A 24,694-nucleotide genomic window follows, 5' to 3' on the forward strand; every position below is an offset into this window, starting at 1 on the left:
TGAGCTGGAGCAAGAACACAGCAGAACCTAATAACCCTCTTCCATTAGCAGGCAACAATTTCCAACAGCTGAAAGCAGATGGAACAGAGGACCTTTAGGCTCTGACTTGACGTGTCAAATGCCCACTGTCAGAGTTGTGGCCCAACGAGCCTAGCAACAGGTAAATCAACACAATGGATGTGTTCACAGAGATTCTAGAGCTGTAAAATTGAAATACAAGAAGGGAGGAGTGCGGCCCCCTTTTCATTGTGCAGGGCTCTATTGTGCTGTACAGCGGTGCTTCTGGTTTGGTCCATCACGTTGATGTAAAAGAGCTCAGCACTCCCACGGAGATCCAAGCTAAAAACGAGCATGTCTGGGGAGAGGCGTGACCACGGTGGCTGTAATTACATGGCTGTGTCAGTAAACCGCTGGGGGAAGAGCAGGCAGCTCTCAGATCTACTGTGCAAAAGATGTGTAGGACTGCCTGCATGACAAACAGCAAACTACAGTGCATGTCCACAGCAAAAATCAACAGCTCCATTTAGATTATTACATTGTCCAGGTAAATAAATGTGCTGTTTCAACTTGCAAAACCACAATCTAGAGCGTCGTTTTGTGGTTGCTAAGGTGTTGCTACTGTAAGTGCATTTTTAAAATATTCTGACCACTACAATGCTAGCCTGGTACAATGCAGTTGCTGGTTTTTAGTGTGTTGCTAGGCAGTTGCTACAACAGTGGTTCCCAATTCAGATGACTGAGATCATCAGCTTGTTAGAAAGAGCTCCATGAACCAAGCTGCGTTCTGATTGGCAGAGTCTCTACACAGTGTTCACAGCTCCCTATTCCCTAAGAACATTCACTTCACTAGACAAAATGTGCTCATTCGGAACACCCAACAACGTCATAACACACAGACAAAACTTCAGTAACCAGCCTACATTTTAAAGAAGTTTGAGGTATGACGACAATACTTTTGTAAATAAATGAACATACTTTTTTTTAATAGACATTAAAAAAATCCAAGTGCATTTATATAAATGTGTTATTATTCACTGATACTAAATTTCTCAGCCAATTCCAAAAACCGATTATTCAGAATGATTTCTGCTGATACCGATAGTTTTCAGCATTGTTTTTTTCCCCCCAAACCAATGATGAAAACTACACAGGGAGCCCTCTCATCTGGGACATAACATTAGAGGTTAAAATTAAAATTAAAAGATAAGACGAATAACTCCCATGCACTAGTGATACGATCAGGTAAGCAGTGTGGTCATTCTTGAAGCAAACTTTTGCCTGAATGGTGATTAGATTCACTGATCGCCACATTTAATCTGAGAATGTCTACAGAATGACGCGTCTTTTGTGCGATAGAGTCAACAGTCACTAGCGCGTGCAGTAGCAGCAACAATAGCCTCCCCCTGGTCCTAATGCCCTTCCAGTAAGGCGTTTTATTTACTTACGGGGTGCTGTTGGCCTACCTGTAATAAACAAAGTAAAATGCACAAAATTAAGATGTTTCTAATTAATTAAAACAGTAGCCTAATTGATGTCATAAAATCACGAGTAAGATTTGATTTAAAGGTCAGAAGCTATAGCTTACATGAATAAAAATCACAAATGTGATACTTGTAAATTAAATACATTTATATATACAGATTTACTTAATGTGTAATATGTTTTTTTTTGGGGGGGGGGGGGGGTATAAACTTAAATGGGGGGGGGGGGGGATATGAAACTTAAATACAAGGAGCTCTAAAATATTTTCTGAATTTGTACAACTCTTTTGCTGTAGACCATCTCAAAATGTTAAATTTTCAAATAAAATTACAAGGTTACCACTGCTTTTTTCTAAAAAAAAAGAAAATAAATGCAGTGATTGACTTATAGTTGATTTAATTTTTTTTAGCCTTTCAGTGAACTCTCATTATAAAATAACTTTGTTTATTTAATTCTATAATTTTTTTATCCATTTAAAAAACGATCATTCAACAGTAATTTGTGGGATTTTTCACCTGATTCAATAAACTATACCCTTTAAGTTGGCTTTCGAGTTCATTAATGGTGCGGAATGAGTTATGCAGAAAAGTTTAATATTTAAAAGTTAGGGATTTGAACATTCTCTCATACCCAAGTATGAGCAAAAATAATAGTGATGCTTCCTTGCTGACCTTTGAAACACTGTACAGAACAACATGGTACAAATGTATTAACAGATTCCTGCTGTTGACAAAGAAACCTTGAGAACTAGGATACGAAACCAGCTTTTGGATTGCAAAAGGACAAAAACTATGTGAAATTCAAAACCTGATTAAATTAACATGACCCATGACTAACAACGATAAAATCTACCTAGCGTTGTTTTTTACTTACTTAATTTATTTGTCCTAGAACACGTCCAAATCCTTGAAAAAGCTTTGGTTTAAAATTTAAATTTTTAATGGTATAGAAAACTGTATCAATCAGCCCAGATGAAAAATAGACAGCAGCAGATGGCCGATCTTGCATGTTATTTGTAATCTAGTGCAACAGCTTAAACCGGGCAACCCCCTTCCCCAAGAGACAGATGCAATGAACTTCCATTTGTATAAATGCCTTTCACAATTTGTTGCACAAGTTGCTCAGAGACTAACAGAGTGTCAGGGGCCCAGCTTTTCAGGAAGTTTACATTTCATAGGTCGTTGACTCTGTTTAGATGTTTTCGCCAAATCAGTGCTAAAGTCTGTCAGGTTAGAGAACTACAAAAAAGACCATTTCTTTAGTCAAACATCTAACAACCAATAGGCATGAAGACAGTACTATAAGATGACAGAAATAATGCTCTTGGTTTTATAAAAAAAAGGGGTTTAGTGAGTTTTAAAGTTAAGTTACTTAAAAAAAGTTTGGAACAACATGAGGTTGAATAAATAATGACAATTTTCATTTCAGGGTGGAGTATCCCATTAAACAAATGTGTATTAAGCATTCTCATGCTCTTCCAAACCCATTTGACATATTTACTTTCATGGAACACAAAGAAATATAAAAATATTTTAACAAATGTTTGTGCTGCTTATTTCCATATAAAAACCATAAAAGTAACATAAAAGTAGTTAATAAGATTTGTGCATTATTAAGTCTTTTGCAGCCATACAATATAAAAACAGAAGAAAATCTAAGTCATTTACTGAAAATCTTGCCCTTTACATGGCATGTAATTGTCACTTTACACTGATGCTCTCTGACAGTAGATGGCGCTTATGGAACAGCAGCACTGTGCCTATAAATATGACTTTAGTATGCATTATACGGAGGCAAGAGGAAAAGAAAATGCCAGTCAGTTGGTCAGTTGGTCAGTGGTCAAGATCAGTTTATCTCAGAGACATTCATAAAAACCCCCAACCCCATATCAATATTTAGGATTTTCTTATAATGTTTTACGCATTGTGAACAGTGAGCTTATTCTGCCTCATCTTTGCGTCCATCCTCAGTGTCTTGGGCCTCTGTTACTTGCCGGATGTTTTAAGCATTGTGAACAGTGAGCTTATTCTGCCTCATCTTTGCGTCCATCCTCAGTCTGTTTACCGTTTACCGACTGGCATGTGTGTGCAAGTCCACAACAGAGAATGTCCAGTTCCGATTTATGGCCTGTCGACCAGTGCATCTCTAGCGGTGCATTCGTCAAATCAATTACACAACACTCTCAGGCTTAATTGTAAACCCAGTGTAAATTATGAGCAGGATGAAATGCGAAGCAAGATAACCCGGGATTCCGTTTAACTAAGGTTTAAAATGACCAAGGGTTAACCATTTAAAGTCATCATTTCTGTGGGTGACTGCAGCAAAGCTGCAGGAGATATGAAATATTGCACAAACTACTTTTTTTTTTCTTTTTTCTTTCATTTTTTGCTTGACAGTATCCTTCCCCATTCACTTTTTCATTGTGTGGAAAGAGAGCAACATAACCATTCTGCAAAACATCTTTGTTTTACGTGTAAAATCAAACAGATCTGAATCAAAACCAAGGTGAGTAAAAGTGTTCGCTTTGGGGTAAACCAAATGCGACTGTTTTAGTCGCAGTTTGGAGCCCTCAATGTGCCAATGTCCTTTAACAAAATTTGGGCAGTACATGTCAGCACATTTGGAACCGATTAGAAGGGCATTTACTCTTGTTAGATGTGGCTTTAAAAAAAATAACTTGCGGCATGTGGCATTTATTTGTATGACTCTCACACACAGATATCTCTGACACGCACACCTTCGCAAACAGCGTAAATGCATGTCAGCCCCAGTGATACACAAGAAGAAGAAACCTTTGACTCGTGGGCCAAGTCAGCAAATAAATGACAAATACTGGATAACCTGTTACCACAGACCTATGAAAACAATGGCTTCCGTCTGAGCAGAATGAGGCCATGGGAAGGAGGGGCTGAATCTCTTATAAGCCTTGCTGGAAACTCGCAGTCATTAATCTGATTAATGTATACAAGTCTACAGAGCGTCTACAATATTTCAACTCCAGAAATGCCCATTAATCCAATCATACTTTTTCCAACAATGGTATTCTTTCCAACAAGATCTGATTCCTTTACAACTGGCAAACACATGGTTAGAGGAAACTAAATGCTAGAAAGACAGTACAAACAGCAAGGCCAGATTATTCTCATGAGGGAAATCACGCAATCCAAATGATCTCAAATTGCAAACAGATTAGTGACCTATATTTCAGCCACTCTGATTAATCACACAATATTTGGCCATTTTGAGATTAGCGCACTGGAATACACAGTAACGCTGCCCACTCTGGTCAATGACGTGACATTTCACCATTGTGTAAATCTACCAACAGACATGTCAATATATACTTTTTTCATAAATGTTGTTTAAAATAAGCTTTCGTTTCAGCAATGTTTTCCTTGTTTTATATTATTCCGGCATCTAGACATCAACATTAGAAAAACCCATACTAGTTGACCACTAAAAGAGATGCAGAATAATTCACACATGGCAAAGATATGGAAATGCAGAGTAACAAGCTTAAAATGAGGAACTTACCACAAGCAAAGAAGAATGTTAGAAATTAGTGGTGCTTTGCCCAAGAAAACGGCCTCTTCGGTGGCCCTGTAAGAGGAAGATGATGTTAGGCTTTTATTCAGGTTTAGTAAACCAGAGAAGATGCACTGTAAGCAGCAGAAAGAGTCTCCTGGCCCTCTTAAGATGGCAGAACAGTAAAGAAAGCAGCAGGTTAATATAAACCCAGGCACTCAAAGGTGGCACATTCTGAGATGGAGAGTGAAATGCCACACATAGAAGACCTGAAGAGGCAATCATGAGGACACTGGAAAACACCTCAGCTATGTGCTACTGGCCTCAAACCTGACCTAGCCATAAATCAACATCTCATTCAAGGAATGTCCTGGGTTTAATATAAGTTAATCTCTATGGACAGCAGCTGTGGCACAATTACCACATAAAATATTACATCTTGTCCCTTAAAAAAAAACAAAAAAAAAAACAATTACTTACAATAATCGAGCTGAACAATACATCACTACCAAAAAGAGACTGTTTATAGAGAAAATTCCACCCACACATAACCAGATGTTCATACATCTAGAATAGTAATACCACCACTTCGGAGATCCAGTTTTCCAACTTCATAGATTAAATAACATTTTTGTACTAAAAATGAATATAACTGCTTTACCAACAATACTGAAGGATAAATAAATATTTTTGGTGATGAACACAAACACCACAAATATGATCCATAAAACATTTCTTTTAGACACTGAAATAAACATAAACAAACAAATTAATAAATAAAACCTGTCACTTTTAGAAATGTTGACATTTTGCAAATATTTTGAAGTAGTACTACATGTCAGTTTTTGACAATTATATCATTGATATATTTATTTATTAGTCTTATGATACCAAATAGAGATTATAAATACAATCTGTCAAAGGTTTGGAAATAAATAAGATTTCTTTAATGTTATTAAATATACAAGAATTCTTTTATAAAAAAAAGTCTCTTGCATTTAGGCAATATTGTGAAACATTATTACAATTAAAAATAACTGTTTTCTATTTTTAAATATTTAAAAATGTAATTTATTCACGTGATGAATTTTCATGACTTCAGTGAAATACGATCAATCTTTCAGAAATCATTCTAATAAGCTGATTTTGTGGTCCTGAATTATTAATAATGGGTCTTATTATGATCAATGTTGAAAAGAGTTTTTGGTGCTTAATATTTTGTGGATTTTTTTTTTCTTTTGAGGATTCTTAAATGATAAGGAGTAGGATGAGTAGAAAAGAACAGCATTTATTTGACATAGAAATCTTTTATAACATATTAAATGTTTTAGCTTTAATGCATCCTTGTCAACTAAAAGAGACTTTTTTTGTTGTTGTTTTTTTTAAATCTTACCCCAAATTTTTCAATGGTATTGTATCAAGTAATATGTATTAAGCAGCACAACTGTTTGCTAAAAATTAAGGAACATGTTTATATTTAACAACAAATGCACAACATGCACTGAAAATATCACACTCCTGTCTGTGAACATCTGTAGACTACATGTTCCCTTTCCAAAATAAAGCCCAGTAAGGAATGTGACATCACCTATGACATCTAGCACATTCCTGCTGTCAGGTTCAGGCACGCTGCTCTAATTAGACTCCGAGCACACGAGTGCCTCACCTCATCAGGCCTTCCTCTAAACACTCCTACACAACTAAACAAGGCTCCACTCGCCCAAACATCTTGTTTAGTTCTAGCATATTCTCATTATTCTTCAGAATGTTTAGAGCCAAAATGTTGCATGAAATGATCAGACTACGAAATCGATTTGGAAGCACTTGCGTGAAACGTGAAAAGGCCCGCTGTTACAGCTCATGGCACATATTCAGGGCAGCAGGACTGAACTGACAGAAGCAGGGGATTATTTTACAGGGAACCATGGCCTAATTTCAAGAATGGATGACTGACAATAGCAAGTAAATGTTGTGCCTTAAGCTCATTTCAGAAAGTCTGTGAGAAGACTTACTGCTTATGAAAAAGATCAACAGATGTGAGGAAAATTACTGGCTCATACAGAGGACAAAATCTCAACAGCAGAAGAGCTAGCAGGCTATATAATGTTAATATACACAATATTTGGCACAATTCACATGATATCTATTTATAAATCATTTAAAGTTAACATTTATAATAAAACGTTTATTAGCCTATGTATTGGCAATAGTGTTGGGAAATACGACCTACCAAATTTTAACTACACTGAAAAAAATGTTGTTTTTAAAATGTTGAAAGTTAGTCAACTAAATTTGTTTATTTAATTGTAGCTAAAATAAATTGATTGCAACCACTTACCAAAAAACATGTAGTAAATTCAATTAATCATGTTTTTTCAGTGTACCAAAATTACTAACTTTAACTTCCAATTTTTAATATAGATTTTAAAAGTTAAATGTATAGTTTTGCATCAATTATTAATTCATAAATATTAAATTACAGAGGAATTGCTGCTGCACCACATGACATTTGACAATCCAAACTAACCATTATCGCAAAAAGGACAAGTTATTTTACTGACCTCGACAAAATCAAGGGTCCTCTCCATGTTAATATTTTAATATTTTTCTGCATGTTTCAACAGCCTATCAAAGAAATTGTACTGAAATTGCATAACATTTCTTTAAAAGCATAACGCAAATTTTCAGAAAGCCTATTTAGACCAAAATGACACCACTAGTCTGAAAGATCTGACGCACGTGACCATTTTTCACTTAAACCCCACATTTAACTTCCTCCCACACATCTTCCCAGGAACACTGATCTGTCAAAGAATCCTGAATTTGGCATCGGGACAGCTCAATATAGCCCTGCTCCCAAAGGCTCAGTGAACTCTGGGTCCTTGTGTAGGCATGAAGAAAACAAAGGCAGTTTTGTTCTCCACCCAGCGTCCTCCAGCACCACGCACAACAACAGAGAAAGTTTCCTACGTTTGCCCCAGTGAGTTTAGTCTTAGATCACGGAGCATCCATGAAAGGTCTCCGCGATTGAACAAAGCAATAAATACAATACAAAAAATACCTAGGCATAAGACTTCACGGGAACACAACAAAGACAGCTGAATGGGATCACCTGAGCTCTCACGGATCTGCAATTCAACGCTCTTCGCTTAAAAGTGCGGAACCCTAATTACTAAAGACCATGAAGCCCTTGGTCCGCATTCAGAACAACTCTCAGTCTAATCTCTGATTTAACTTTTACTGCACTTTGACATATTTTGGTGATTTTTTTTTTATAAAGTGACCGTGCTTCACTGAATCCAGAATATCTGCACTGGCAGTCTAACCATTAGGCCCTCCACCCTCCTTCATCTGAGATGCGATGACACCATTTTCTACAAAAGGAGACGTACCTGAATGTTGAATTACAACAACACTGTATTTCATGCAAGCGGGAAATAAGGGTTACAAATATTCCTATACGCCATTCATCCATAATCTGGAGTGAGAAGACAAAACAAATGATTTCTCCCGAACCTTGACACTGTTTGACACTGCAAGCACAAACAGTTACAGTAGTACAAATTTTTATGTAAATAAAAGGTTATATATTCAGAATATCATTTTATTTGGGTGTTGCTTTAACATTTGAAGTCCTGTGGGTTTTCAGATTTCAACTTTTTGATATTTGTATCATATGAAGGTCACATGGAAACTTTTTTACCAGTTATGTAGCTACTTTTCAATGTATCATTTAACCTTGTTCCACACCCATTTATCAACAAGCATTAAATTTAAAACTGTAACGATCTAAACAATTAGTGAAACAAATGATTTTTATATTTATGATAATGATCCGTATCAACTGAATTGTGCCTCATAATAGCATAATTTCCATAACAACCAACAATTTCGCCACAATAATGTACTTTAATTAGTGCAAATATTACTAATACTAAGTACTGGTACTAATAATGGCACTTTAAAACTAATATCTTTAGTACCAAGATACTTTGACTGTGAAGAGCATACTTGAGATGAAATGTGACGTGATGTCGAGGGAGTGAAAATATTATTTAACTGTAACTTAGTATATTTATGACGCCTAAAAAGATCATGTAACATTACTGGACACTACACGTAAATTAAAATGTGGTGTAAATGACATAGTGGTGAAAAATCCTTAAAATCTTTCCCGTGGATATCTGCTACGGACAAACTAAGTGTGTTTTAAGAGTTTATAAAGCAAAAACCACCTGGCTCAAGGTGCCCATATTTAAAAAAAAAAACACCTATATAATCACAATACAGGTAGGCTAATATCAGCAGTCCCTTTCTTCAAATAGCAAAGGGTCAAATTTCAATGGATTTGTATGACTGTAGTGTCAAAGGAAACACAACATATTCCGCTAAATAAATACGTTACAAAAGTTGTTGAGGGCTTTCCTTGTCGTGTTTTGGCTTTATATTCTACACTGCCCTGGACAAATAAACCCTTCACACACACTTGAGGTAAAAAGGTGCCCACTTAAGCAGCACAGAGATACACAGTAACCGATTCTAATACTGAGATCTACTTACTCGTTGTTGTTTGGCTCTTCTTCAGGCGAAAACAGTTATGCGCTCGATGTCCCACGTCGACGTCAAACTCTCCCAGAGTTCCTCAGCGCGATGTGAAGCGGTTTATCTCCAAAACATTTACATGCAGACCGCGTTCAGAGCGAGAAAAGCGCCATGTGAGGAAAAGTGGACACCGTTCAGACACCTTCCCTTACTGCCATGGCAACCGAGCGGCGAAATAATATCTCCCGTAAACATTTACCGGGAGGCAGGGTCACGGAGAAACACTTTCAACAGGTTGTTTTTAGAAAACAGGCTCATCGTCAGCAGTAACTCACATAGCGTTTATTCTAGCAGCAGCAGCAGGCGCGCGCGAGAGGAGTCTTCACGGATGAAATGAGAAGCTGGGGCTCCGCATTATGCCCATTGATCCAATTACACGAGTTAACCCTTTCAGGGTCAAACAGCTAACGGAGGGGTATTGTAGTACGTGTAGGGGTTTATATAACGTCACTTGCATTTTCTGACTTTAGTAAATACTGGTTTCGTTACGATTTGTAAATGAAAGAATTAAAGATAAATGATATTTTAGGGTTTTGCAGTCACTTAGTAATAATAAGAGCAACAGCGCCCTCTGTAGGCTATGAAGACGATACACACTCGCCTCAGTGTCATTTCTCATCAGAACCATTTTTTTGACAGAAACAGACAAACCATTATTGGAGATTCACAGCTATTGCCGTGCACAGTCCGTGAAATACATTGCAGGTCATGTTATCACACTGTGTGGGGGTAAGTTGTCAAAGCAGAGCCTGCCATTAAACAGCCTGTTTATTTTCAGATGAGTTTAACCCTGTAACTGTCACCCCCCCATTTTTTAAAATAGGCATTAAAGTGCACTATCCAAATTTAAATTGTTGTAATTTATGAACACTTTGGAATATAAACCTAAGGTTGGTCTCTTTTTAAAGAAGAAGATTTTGGCAAAAGTGGAATTTTTAAAAAAAAGAAATTAAAGTATCAAAAAGTTATAGACGTTTAAATGTACTGTAAATAAAATGCACTATATTTATTTTATTTTATTTATTATAAATATTTTACATAACAGGTTTTACCCTAAAATTGGTATAAAATTAAAGCCTTGTGTCTAAATGAGTTATGTTCCAAATTTGAAGTTGATATGAAAAAAATTGAGGTTCCTGTGAGATTTTTTTTTAGATTTAGGGCGTCATACCACAAACAGCCACTGGGAGCCATCAAAACTACTTTGAAATTTGCTTAATGAACTTCTGTCTCAAAATAACCACCAAATATGGAATCCAGAGACTCAGACCTTTCCAATGATATGTTTGTTGCCAAGATTATGAAAAGTTTTGATTCTAAAAGACCATAATGCATTTTGTAATATGACACTTGACACTGCCCACTAAGGGGGAGGAGACCGCCACAAGATTTTAAAGCAATGTCCGATTTCAAAATAGTTTTCACAGGATGAATCTTGGGATTCTAAGCTTTCAAATGATATATAATTTATGATGATTACGAAAAGATTATACAGAGAAAAAGGACAACAAAAAAAGAGCGCCAAGCGTCCCACAGGTGGGACGGTGACAGTTAAGGGGTTAAATATTAAATCTAATATAAAACATAAAACAGAACACAAAAAAGGGTACAAAAACTGTCATAAACCACTGTTTGTTATCAATAATTATTATACATGTATCTGTAATGAATAATATAATAAATTTCTAATATTTTAAACATGCACAACCTGCACTGATCTGGGATTTATGAGGGGGAAGAAAGCCTGGTCCATTCCGTAGTACACTAATAATGATAATAATAATAATAAAAACAATAATACTGATAATAAAAAGTCTGTTTTATAAATGACACCAAACTTAAGATTAATTGGCTATTTTATAAATCACATAGGCCTATGTCAACAAATGTAAAAAATATACCAGCTAACCAAATTACACACATTAAAGACATTTCAATTTTTTTAAATACGCATGTTTTCCATATGTTAGCAATCAAATAAGTATGTTGAATTGTTTATAGCTGCGTCATTTCTTAACATTTAAAACAACTCCATGAGGAGGTGCTACACACAACATTATAATGTGTAGAGCAGCCCAGTCAATCACCAATAAAAGTCTGTAACGTTTGGGTTTCTTCATTTATTGGCTTCAGTTATTTATAGCAGTGATAGCACAAATATAGCAGTGCTGCTGGAAACAAATGGATATAAGATTAATTATCACAGTGGCGCTGCGAGATATAGGTTATGTTTTTAAGTCCATATGGATGCTTAAATGTTAGATAGGCCTAAGTTAGATGTCAATTAGGCGAATTAAATGACATGTTTATTTAAATTGCTGTTTTTATTTTAGGAATGATACATAATATACAATGAAATTAACTGCATTTTAAAAAAGAGCATGTGTATTACTTTATCATTTTATTATTATTTTCTTGTTTCATTATTTTTAATCTTTTGTGCTCTAAACTGAAATATACACAGCCGTATGAATCTTTAATCTTCATGTTATGGCATCCATTTTTATGTTCCCACTATTGGATAAAAAAATAAATAAATTCACAATATGTAAAGACAGAAATCATATTTAAATATTAATTTGAGCTATTATTTTGTCAAATGTTAAAAAAGTTTAAAGTTTATTACAAAATATTTCTGATTTTTCTTTATTTGTCCTTTTCTCAGTTTTTTTTATTTATTTTTATTTATTCGTTTTTCTTGTTCTCCGCAGAATCTTCTTTTATTTGACAATGGATTCATATTTTCCCCTGGTGTCCTCAATATTGGCTTTTTTTTTTTTTTTTTTATCTTTGTAGTCTTTTGTAATGTCACTTTAATTAGCAAAAGACAGGTCCTAATTAAGATTTAATCTACCAGCAACAAAAATTAAGTAACATGAATTCTTTGTTGTTTTGTCAATTTAGTTTCTCACTTGTTATCATTTTCTCATCCTGTTAGACAAAATTACAGAAATTGTGCATAAATTATTTTTCCAAAATTGCATAAGATGTTAACATCCTCATGTGAGCTTTCAGTCCTTCCTTCAGAAATGACTAACTGTAGCTCTTTATTTTCGTCAAGTTCCATCCTGTTGAGCATCCTGTTCATTTTTCTCGCCACAGTTTAAATAATAAAAGCTATATTTAATTACGCTTAAGTACTTGAGCTCGAACAGAGCATATTTCTGAAAGTCTGGTGCATGCTACTTTTTACAGAAACGACAACGCATGCATATTGTCGTTTAAGAATTATAGAATTCAAAGTGCACTGCGTTATGAGGAACTGAGGGACTTTTGTTTTGAAATCTCCTTAGAGTCCGAGAGCGGAAGTCAGTCGCGACCAGCGAAAGGTTCACGTTACTTGCAGGAACATTAAAGAAAGGAGGAAAAGCGGGTAGCGGATGTCAACGCTGATTTTATTCAGAAAGGTGTCATATGATCTACAGACGCTGGTATCTCAGTATTCATCTCCCCCTGAAGACTCTGGCGAGGTTCATCGTGGAAGTGAGTGAAAGAAATAAAAGCTGCTACAGCTAACGAGCTAAAGGTGTTTGTCAAGCTGTTAGCTCCATTAGTTCATATTGGTTAGCTGACGGTAATCCTGCTTATAAGTTAATTAACGGTAATCTTGATTGATCGATTGAGGCTGTGATCTGTATTCAGAATTTGAACAATAACTGCGCATCACGACTCGCCCTGTGGCTCATATTAGCGACAGAAATGAGTAACTTGATGTCTCTGCTCGCTGTTTAGATGTGATATGCATCGATATGTGACCAGCTCGATTGATTATCAACAAATCAGTTGACTCGGATATATTGTTGCTCCAGACAGCTGGCCGGTGATTTGTGAGATATCGTGTTCCTCCTTCCTGTTAAGGGCTGAAAACATTGAGGCTTCTGGCCCGCAGCAGGAGGAAAGCTCATTCAATGTCGTGAGAAGGCTTTATTTATTTATATATTTACTGTGTGTTTTTATTTACGTTTATTTTGTTGAATTAAACATACGGATATAGGTGGTGTTTATTATTTCACGTTCTGTATTTTTATTTCTATTTGTTTTGTTTTTTAGTATGATTTGTATTTGTATTTATTATTTTTTTGGAAGGCTTTTGTCTTCACTGAGGGAGTATTAGAGAATCCATTATATAGGTCTGAGAGAAAGATGCAAGTTTGAAAGGCTAGTTCACCTGTAAAGCACAAAAACCAAAATCTTGACAGCCTTAGTTGCCATTCACTTTCATTTAATCTTTTTAGCCACACAATTGTGGCTGTCAGTCAAACATAAGTACCTAACACTTTTATTTTTTCTCACTGAAGAAATTTTGGGTGAGCTGCTGTTTGATTTTTTTTTTTTTTTTCATTTAAATGACCATGATGTGTAACCATTCATCGATCGTTGATTTGTTTGCCATGCTCAGGGATGTTAAATGTATTTGCTAATACAATTCGAATTCCTCTGTGTTATCAGATTATATTTATTAGTGCAACTAAATATTTAAATTAAGATTGTAACAGGGGGTGCTTGTAGTTTGATTAGTCATAAATTGTGTGCAGATATTAAAAAATTAGTAAAAACAAATGTGTATGTATTTATGTTAGCAAATGAGTGACTGAATAAAGGATATTTTGCATCATAACTATAATAAATTAGCTACTTATGAATTTTTTAGTAATCGTTCAAATTCTATGAGAATAGGGAAGTCCATGTGCAACTATAATTGCTCAGGAACAATTATTTTCCAGCTGATAAAATGTTGACTGTTGATTAGAATCCACACAACTTTAAAGCCTCGTTCACATTAATAATGATAACTAAGCTATATAACCATTTGCACCAAGTATGATAACTGATGATAACTAAGCTATATATTTATTCTGATTGTACCAGAATAATGAACTCCACAGTGGCAAAGAGGAACGGTTTGGTTGTAATCACTTTCCGAACTTTTTTTTTCCAGCTGATGAACAATAAAACATCGACTGCCAATTCCGAATCCACGTGACTTTAAAGGCCTGCTCACATCAAGAATGATAACTGTTAAAGATAACTGTGAAGTTAACTATAATGGCATCCACACCAAAGAACAAAAACATTTGTGCTCTGGTTATGTTTTCTGCTGTTTAGATGCTTGAGCAGTTGTGTGTCATTTGTTAGCGTTTATCAGCTGAAAAAAATATATAAGAAAAATAAAATATTAATATAAACGTTTTGAAAGTGCTTTCAACATTATCAACAATATGATTTCAACAATACAGATGTGGTGTTGACTTCCCAATTTTCAGAGAATTAGAATGATCATTAAAAGGTCATAGTCATTGTTACATCGTTGGTTATCGTAAACTGGCCTTAAAGCGCTTGAGAATTTAACGTGGCAGGTGGCAAAATCGCAGCACGTGATTGTAAACTAAATCTTATCGTCTGTTGGTGTGGGCACTAATAAATTTATCATAGTTATTGTTCTTGGTTTAAATAGGCCTTAATTCAAATTTATATGTTTCTGGTAGGGATGCACGATAAATATCGGCACATTATATAATACGCATCTCGTCAGTAAAGCCGGCTCTGTAATCAGCGTTAATTCTCTACACGTGCGTGCTTTCACATGGAGCAGCATTTACTACACCGAGCAGTTGGTTCACTGATGAGATGCGCATTAAATATCATGCTGTTATTTATCGTGCATCCCTAGTTTCTGTATTGTATTGAGATTCACTGATTTTGACTTGTCAATATTGAAGGTTTTCTCCTCGGTAATCACCCCTAAAGCACAGAGTGTGCAGTCTTACTCAGGGGTTCAGGGAAGCGTTTCCTCACTGGTTGTGTCACAATAGGAATCCCTCCCTGATGCCCGACTTCCTCCTGAGCTAATCTCTTTTCAAAAGGTTAATGATTTGAGATGAGCCATCTAATGGATACAGCATATTGCATTAGTGCTGCATCACCGATAATCACAAATAATGATGCTATGAGCATTAGAAATACGTCAAAATGTAGCACATTTGTGTGCTTATATTTAGTATAATTCCAGCCAGTATTGTTTAGCATGGCTGTGATGCGGTTGACATTTGTAACAATAGTTCTGTGTGAGATATAGGTCAATTTAGAAGCACTTCAGTCCCTTTGTTTGGGCTTTATTCATCAAAGTGAACTTCTCTTATTCTTCTTCTCGGTAGGTCTTGCGGTTTTTGTTGTCATGTTTTTTTGTTGGGTTTAATGTGGCCACAGCTGCCCTTGATTGTGCCTGATTGCTTGTCACGCTGATTTTTGTTGTTCTTAGATCTAGTTTGCTTTTTAAGTTTGTAAGTGACCCATATCTGTCATCCATGAACAAACCTGCATGTGCACATTTATAAAAACAACAACATCATGTGCTCTGCCTGCATGCAAACGTAAAGACAAAAAGCACTGTATTTGCTGGATAGCCCTTCATGCAATGCAAATTATAAACCTAATATTTGATGCACCAAATCATTTTTTTTAACCAAAAACACATTTAGTTTAGGTAATTAAAATGAAATAAATGGGTTTTTAGAGTAAACTTTACTCCGTATGCTGTTTATTGTGTCCTCGGGTGATAAATTAACACAATCATAGGAAAGTTCTTTGGCAAAATGGCAACAAGCTGACTCATATATTTCATCTAAACAAATTGCAAGTTTCTACCTTAGCATCCTTTTTGTTCACAGTGATGTTTGTTCACACCTTTGACATGTTTACCTTTCATAGCTTATCCTTTTTTGTGCACAAAATAAACTCTAACACAGTAGAAAAAAGTTTTATTTGGGGGAGCAGTGATTAATGCTGCCATTTGATCAATAATTTTCGTCTGAAATTGAAAATAATTTGTATCTGTTTTGGCCTAATATTATGGCTGCCAGGCTAATAGTGTAAGATCCTTACTTGTTCCATATACTTTTTCTTAAAACATTCTGACATAAATTTTAAGGTCAACATTGAAAATTATAGGTCATTAAGAATTTTGGCATTGCCATTAACAGTGAAATATTTCAGCTTTTGTGAACTTGTTTTAGGAAGAAAGCAGGTGATTTCATAATGTTGTACTTGATATAATGAAGTGATGTACTTTTTAAACACTGTTATTGTGTCAGAGGTGTAAAGGCCTTTCCACACTGAGCGCGATGCGAAAAAGCGATGTGAATCGGCTACGAACGGTGATTTCACACCGAACGTGAAACGATAGTTCATCTTCTGCTAATTCACGCCTTCACGCTAGGTGGTGCTGACAAACAATGCATTTTTCCTCAGATAATAATTTCTATAGTTGATTTTGATTAATAACCAGACACATGCACTCTTTGTATATTTTAAATAACGCTACACTGCTAATATTTGTCATAAACTTCCTTTGTTGCTATAAAAATACCATGAGCTGCATACAAAACACATGGAAAATATATCATCATAATCATGTCTACTTGCTTTTCATATATTTAGAAAAAGAGTTAATGTGCTCTGACTAATCACGTACGTTGAAGAAAAACAAACGGTTCTCTACAGATCACATAATTCAGTGGACAATTTAATAGAAATGTTATTCTGTATAAAGAACATGTGAGAATTAATCTGTTCTCAAATACCAAACGATAACAAGAATTCAGCATCCACTCTCTTCTCTTATCCGGATACTCTTCTTCTGTGGTTTTGTTTACACTGGTTTTCGAAACAGCGCCATCACTCTCACCCTTTTGTGCAGCAGCCGCTGCTCTGGTCACATGATCCTAGCTCAAATCTTATTGGACGGGCCCGTGTTTTTGCTTTGCGAAACTGGAAATAATTCGTCAGACTGGTTCGGAAAAAAACATTCGCATTTTTGGTGCAGGAATGTTCGTGGTCTGTGTGGAAGCAACCATAGAAATCAATTGTTTTATTCCAGCGTGTCATCGCGTCCGATATTCGTTTTCGCTTTTTTTCGCGCTCACTGTGGAAAGGCCTTAATGGTGCTCAAAACATACTCAGATTGAATGTTTCCTTCCCTCAGTGTGCTGGCAGCAGTGAATGGTTCAGCGGCAGCGGTGCCAACAGCAGTCGTCCCATGAGTTTTCTTTTGGCCTGAGCTGTCTGCTTTGGGCTCTGGCCTGGTTCGTCTGTATCTCTGTGCCTCCGGCGCCACAGTCATGGATCACCCCAGAGAGAAGGAGGGCGAGAGGCCGGTCAGGAGCAGTAAAGTGGCCCAGGGGCGCAGCGGGCACTCGCGGCCCTCCAGCTCCTCCACGTCCTCTGGGGTCCTTATGGTTGGACCGAACTTCAGAGTTGGCAAGAAGATCGGCTGTGGCAACTTTGGAGAGCTGAAGCTCGGTAAGAGAATCCATTTGTGTATTATTTGTTCACAATAGTCTCCATGGAGCAACTAGGGTTGAAGTTCTTTGCTTTAAGGTGCCAAGCAGGAGTGAATCTCAGGAGCACTGGTGTTCCTGGGTCACCATCATTAGTCAGTCCACTGGGGAATGTTGACTTGAGTCATGTGACAGGTCCTTAAAGCTGTATTGTGTAATCTGTGCACCGCTAGTGGCAACAATGGTATATTGCAAAAATAGTGTTTTCCACAGAAGTTTTTCTTAGAACGTACATCCCTGATCTATTAGTTTGAACAAACAGATTGGTTGAGTTAGACCTGTTTGGGGTTGTGATGTTCAAACAAAATAAAAAAAAAAAAAAAAAAAGGCACACTTCACCTTTTAAGGAAGACTCATGCCTGGTCTGCACAGCATAGCATGAACAAAGCCGTATTAGCCAATAATTTTTTTTAAGGGGACATCAGATTCCCATTTTTCAACAAAGTTGTTATGATTCTTTAGGGTCTTCGTGAAAAGTCTATAACATACTTTGGTTAAAATGTCTCGGTGGTAGTGTAAAACAACACCCTTTTTTGCCTTGTTTAAAACAGCTCTGTTCACAGCGAGCCTGTTTCAGTGCATGTCCCTTTAAATGATAATGAGTACTGCTTAGCCCCCACCCCTCTCTTCTGTTGAAAGTCACCATTCTTATTCATTCAGTTATAACTGCTCTCAAAAACTATTTAATATACATTTGTCAATGATTTATTAGTCATTAAACACCGTTATAAACCCTCTATGAAGGCAACCTTAAAGGGCAACCTATTATGCAAAATCCACTTTTACATGGTGTTTGGACATAAATGTGTGTTGGCAGTGTGGTGAACACACGCCATCCTACAATAATAAAAATCCACTCACTCCACTTTTTAATCCCCTTTAAACCAAGTCAGTCTCACTTGGCAAGCCGATTTTTATTGCTATGCAGTGTGCATCACATTGCATAGGGCTGGGGCCACAGGGGGTCTCTGCCCTCAGCGGTTGTACACTGTGTCCTCCATTTTCTCCATGCTCGAGAAGCTGTAATGTCAACAATGTCTAGTAAGCATTCCCGGTGTTCTGTGTATAGATGTAAGACTGAAACATACGAGTCCTAATTATCTCCTAACATCTGAGCTGCTGAGGACGCTGGTGGATTACTTTCATTCTTCAAGGTAATGTGGCTCAAAATCTGCCTAAATACGTGTATCACTGAAGATTCCTTTGTAAATGTCATGTCATAGTACGTAGCATTTTAACCATATTTGTGTGCGTTAAATTAAGTATTTTTAACTGATCAGCGTCGCTCTTGTGAAGATTAGTTTGGAGCCGTTCGTAGCGGAGATTCGTTCGGATGCGATGGCTTGGTCCTTGCCGATGACAGGTCAGCGTGGCACAAGCTCTGCAGTGTTTCCCACAGCCTTACACTCTATTTGTGGCGGCACTCCCCCGCCCCCATATATACATATATATGCAAATTCATTTTCTGCCAGCAGGAGGCGCTTTAAGAGCGGGAGAGATACAGGAAAACTCCGTAACGGCTGCAAAGCAGCGCTGAGCTCACAAACGCTGCCTTATCAAGCATTACATGCAAAATGAAATGAAAATGAAATCGAAAATTTTTTCTAAATACGTCGGTTTCCTTCTGAAATACAGTGATTATAAAACAACACCCGCATCGGTTTTGATTTTATAACGTGCAGTGCCATGTTTATTCAATGAAGTCAAAGGCTTTTGGAAAATCTATTTGTGGCGGTCAGTTTTGATATTGTGGCGGCCCGCCACAAATAAATCAATGTGTGGGAAACCCTGCTCTGTAACACATCACGCTTTTTCCTCCCACTTTCAGTGCATTTGGCTTCCCATATGTACGGCTAAACACTGGTTCTTTCAGGCATGTTGCTTCTACCGGCTGTTTATTGCTGTAGATTTGCAATGCAGAGAAACGTATACGCGATGCCCTCTTCTGGAGATGGGCCGGGAATATGCAGCTCATTTGCAAAGGCAAAAATTTGTAAAGTGCGAGTCATTTAAAGGGGGTCACACATGAGTCTGCTAAAAAAAGAACATGTATTTTGTGTATATGGTGTAATATGTTTATGTGGTTTAAGGTTCAAAAAAACACACTTCACTTTTCCACATACTGTACATTATTCCTATGTCATCTATGCCCCGCCTTCTGAAAGGCGTCGCTTTTACTAAGGCTCATCTCTCTGAAAATCGAGGGGGCGAGGTGTGCTGTGGATTGAGGTGTGCTATCCAGAGCATTGTGATTGGCTGAATGCATCAAGCGTGTGGACAGAAATGTTACGCCCCTTAACATATTTTGACTTTCCTGACTGGCCGGGAGCGACTAGACGTTAAACATAAAACCCATTATAAACGTGATCTAAAACATGATTTTCCTAGTCCATGTCCTCTTTTGGAAGGCAAAAACAAAGTAGTTTCGCTTTCTCAACGAAACGGCGGTCGACAAAAAACAACAAACCGGAGGCGCTAGAGTGTGAGTCCGATGACCGGCTTGAGTGAGCAGAGGCGGGTCGGCTGGGAGAACGGCGCGGCTGGTGGATTACGACAAAGAGAGCTTGCAGGCAACCCACATGTGACAACCCCGGGCTGGAAAGCCGATCCGGCGATCCACAGCGCGAAGTTGATATATTTGCTCAGGCGGATCAGCACGGATCAGGTCCAAGCATTACGACGAGGAAAATACTGTCCTCTTTTGGGAAGGCCAAACAAAGTTGTTCACGCTTCACCAGTGGTGAAACACACAGCGCTGCTATAAGGACATTGTGCTGCGGCAGCAACAACAATACTACAATGAGAATAAAAGGTACTCCTTCTTTCTTTGGCGTGAAACATCTGGGCGGCGTTATGCAAATCTTCCCAAATACTGACGTTAGTATGTGGGGTTTGGGTTTGGACGAGCTGTTTAAGGAGGGCAATGGATGAGTATTAGTCGCTTTCATAAAGAATATCTCTTTGGGATTTGAAGCTTTTTAGTCTTTGCAACATACAGATCTTCCTTATGAGACCAAGAGCTTAATAACACTCCAAAAGTGCCAGGAAAAAAGTATAAATCGCGATCATTATGACCCCTTTAATAAAAAGTCCTTTCAGGAACAAACCTTTTTTAGTCACACACCCCCTGCTGTTTGTACTGACCATCGTTTACAAAGCAGTCTGTCTGTTGTAAAGGGTCGATCAGGGGGCACATTCCGCCTTTAAACAAAACGTAATCCACAAGATTCTTCAGCGGCCTAAGAGGTCATGCGTGCGAATGATGACTGCCATGTTTCATATTACCGTCCAACCAACAAAACACCCTCCTGCGTACGGAGACATGTTGTGTCTACACCTGCTCCAGCCTCAAAAACAAGCTGCTTACTGTTGACCGGCAGTCAACTCAGGGCAGGCCTGTGATAAAAACTCGCACAATCTCGTTTGTGAACAAAGGTTGTGGAGAGGACCCAGTGTAAAGTTATGTCACTTTGTCAAAGAATCTGTTAATGACTTTATCTCAAAAAGTGCTTATGATTATGGGTATTCAAAATAAAAGTGGATTTTTATATTATAGGGTGGGTGTTACACACGGCTGACAACACACATTTAAGTTCAAACCCCATGTAAAAGTGAAGTTTGCATCTGAGTCCCCTTAAATTCTGTCCAGGATGATAATTGGATTCAGATAATACTTTATTTGCAATGTTATACACTCTTTTTCTGGGTCTTTTTATTTGTTTTATCCATTCTTTTGTCATTTTAATGTCTTTATCGCTATTTTAAGATTTTTTACCTGTGAGAAAAATATTTTTAGTATTTCGTTCACATATATTCAGACACCATATTTTTATATGAGCTAATGGTTTAAACAAGTCTGTTTTTAAGACACCTGGCTGTTTTGTAATCAAAGAAATTGCAAAATTAAAAATAAATAAATAAATTGCAAACTTGCTTGAAATTCACAAAATTGACAAAAAAAATGTGGTAGATTTTGGAACTCAACACAAAGGGAACTACCAGTTCTGTTAATCCATCATTGGGTCACAGTGTTCACCTGATAAGAATGGGTCTAGTGTAGGGTAGTGCATATGCTCATGACACAGGAGCTGTTGTGCGCCTAAAGTGACTGGTTTCAGAACCCAACCTTGGTCATGGTCCCCAAACTGTTTCCTCGTTTCTCTACCTTCACTTGCCTTGTCAAAATCTCCATTAGATTTCTATTCCTATTTAATGCCTGTGCTTATTACACTCCAAATTTGGCCCAGAGATGCTTCTGAAGTGGCATTTGTTTCTTTTAACAAAACTGTGCTCTACACAAACTTGGTTAAACTTCTCATAAGTGGAATAAATGCATTTCCCCAGTAATTACAACTGTGTACTTCCATACTAGGGTTGAAGTTGTTCTGAGCAGGCATAATTAAGGTTTTATTTACGTGTATTACTACTGCTTACCGAGACTGCTTAGCGATTCGGTACTTTACCATTATTCTTATAATATATTCCCGTATTATAACATCTGATTAATTATTATACACACTGCTTTTTGTTTTATTTATATATATATAATATATAAATATTAATATATATAGATAGATCTCTAGAATATAGAATATTAGGGCGGGTACGTCAACGTTATTATTGCGTTACGCATTAATTGGTTAACTCCGACAATTATTTTATCAACATTAACTCAGGTTTTTTTTTTTTTTGTTATGAAAGTCCGTTCTCAACTGGATTTGAGTACACATACCAATTGTGAAGCATACCGCAGATAGTGTTACTGTTTTAGTTCTCTCTTCTAATCATAATTAAACAGGGCTTTCATGGCGCACTGCTGAAGCTCCTCCGCTTAATGAGCGCAATCTTGCTAACCGAAATTGTTGAAACTAGCAGCCAAAATGCCATCATCATAGACAAATGTTTTGGGTGTATTTCCTATAGCTTGCATTGCGCGGCGTAAAAAAAAATAAGTATGCTTGCACGGACTCTACGTAGGTTTAGTGTGGGTGAGAGAGATGAGATGTGCAAGATAAGGTACGGAGTTGCTGTATATCTATAGCCAATAATAAATGCTATGTGCGTGTTTCTTATTTTTCTGCCCAGTACCAAGAATAGCAGAACCGTACTACACCGTTAGAGCTTCGATTGATACTCTGAGTCCTATTCAATATTTTCGCCCCGGGAACCGATTTTATTAAATACGATTGTTTTCACGTCATCCATCCCTAGAAATAATTTTACTCCTGACATTTCATGCAACATGAGTGCTGTTGCTTTAACACTGGAGGATTTGAGGCAGGCACCAGAGCAGTCTTTTAACTCAACTGGGTAAGGTGAATATACGCGAAGACAATCCAGTTACTTAAAAATTTATAAGTAGTAGATCAAAAGTTATTGTACATCATATGTTGTGTCTAATATTCAGGACAGTATACTTCACTTCAAGTTGCAGTTAGTCAAACCTTTGTCGTTTTTTGCTTTTTTACGGAAAGAATCTCTATACAAAATGAGTACGTGTGATAATAAAGTTGGGTAGTATATTTAAATATTTTCTTTTATACGAAGTATCTGTCACTAACCAGCAGAGGCTGGTGTGGTTGTCGTTGCTTTAGTATGTTTGTTTATTAAACGTTTTGTGTCTCTGTAACGTGTAGTGTGATTAGATGTCCCCCCTCAGCGCGTGTCTGTAGATCTGGAAAATATCAAACTCTAAAAAGGCTGGATTTGTGTCAAAGAAATTCAACTCCAACTGATTGTATTTTTAGACAGATCATTTTACCATTTGGAACCTAAAACCACATCAGAATTCATACTTTATATATCTGATACTGATACCTTAATATGACCGTATTGCGAAAAAATTAATGTGGTGAACTCTTTATGGATGGAATATTCATGTGTTATTGTACATGAAGTTTTTTAATGTTGCACTACAAAGAAAGCAAAGAGATAGGTTTTTAATAATCTGTGTCTGTTTTCCTGCACTCCTAATTGGAACCTGTTGAAATCGAAGGCCCACGCTAATTTGGAGTACCGTTCTACAAAACCCCACAGCCTAATTTGGTAGATTAATATCAGCGACCAGCACTGAAGTACTTGCTGCATTTCTATCTACCTTTGTTTGCTGTGATAATATTCATTATCTACGTGTTTTCCATTGTGCATGTTGTCTATTTACGGTTAGCATTCACTCTGTAGTGTTTCGGCTCAATGTATCTCAGCTACCTTTAGCCTTAATCGGTAATCCAGGGGCGGACATTGTTTCTAACTGCGCTTGGCTTGGGACAGGGATTCACCGTCAAGTTTGTTTTTCTGTCAAGCCTGCAAAGTTATCCAACAAGTTTGCAATTCACTGTTTTCTGTTGATCGATGTTGACGCTAATTGTTCTTCTCTCTAGTATTTAGCACTTAATGAGTCATAGACTTCGTTTTTGCTCTTAAAGAACTGTTTGCTTTACTACTGCGCCTTGGCATGCTTTGTGCAGCAAGCGAGTAGATTTTCTCTTCTATTTTTATATAATGCATATATATATTATATCTAAATATACGTTTATTATATATATAATACTAGTATATCATACAATAAAAATTTTGAGATGAACATTCTACTCGCCTGCTGCAAAATCATTTTCTTGCATCACTGCCCAGTGGTTGATGACTCGCGAAGTCTTGTCGTCAGTGAGGATCAGATTAGTTAATCTGTTTAGATGTTTCCTTTCGTATGTGGGAAGAATTCTTCAGTGCCCGTTTCCATTGTTATATTTGTC

The 24,694-nt window shown here is 37.0% G+C and overlaps 1 protein-coding gene across 11 annotated transcripts in view; it reads right to left on the reverse strand.

The window, feature by feature from the left end:
• LOC109047243 (protein kinase C and casein kinase II substrate protein 3-like) overlaps positions 1 to 9,950 on the reverse strand; it is a 40,073-nt gene extending 30,123 nt beyond the window's left edge. For 4 of the 11 annotated variants that reach the window (XM_042755072.1, XM_042755073.1, XM_042755075.1 and 1 more), the window contains exons 1-2: positions 9,568 to 9,950; positions 5,017 to 5,082 (exon numbers count right to left, since the gene is read on the reverse strand). The gene's annotated coding sequence lies outside the window, so the exon portion shown is untranslated. Of the gene's footprint in view, positions 1 to 2,355; positions 2,381 to 5,016; positions 5,083 to 9,567 lie in introns of those variants that run through there. The other 7 variants (XM_042755076.1, XM_042755066.1, XM_042755070.1 and 4 more) reach the window with 4 other exon arrangements.
• Between the last annotated feature and the right edge of the window lie 14,744 nt (positions 9,951 to 24,694).

The sequence above is a fragment of the Cyprinus carpio genome, unplaced genomic scaffold (assembly GCF_018340385.1).
Source record: "Cyprinus carpio isolate SPL01 unplaced genomic scaffold, ASM1834038v1 S000006632, whole genome shotgun sequence".
Taxonomy (NCBI): Eukaryota; Metazoa; Chordata; class Actinopteri; order Cypriniformes; family Cyprinidae; genus Cyprinus; species Cyprinus carpio.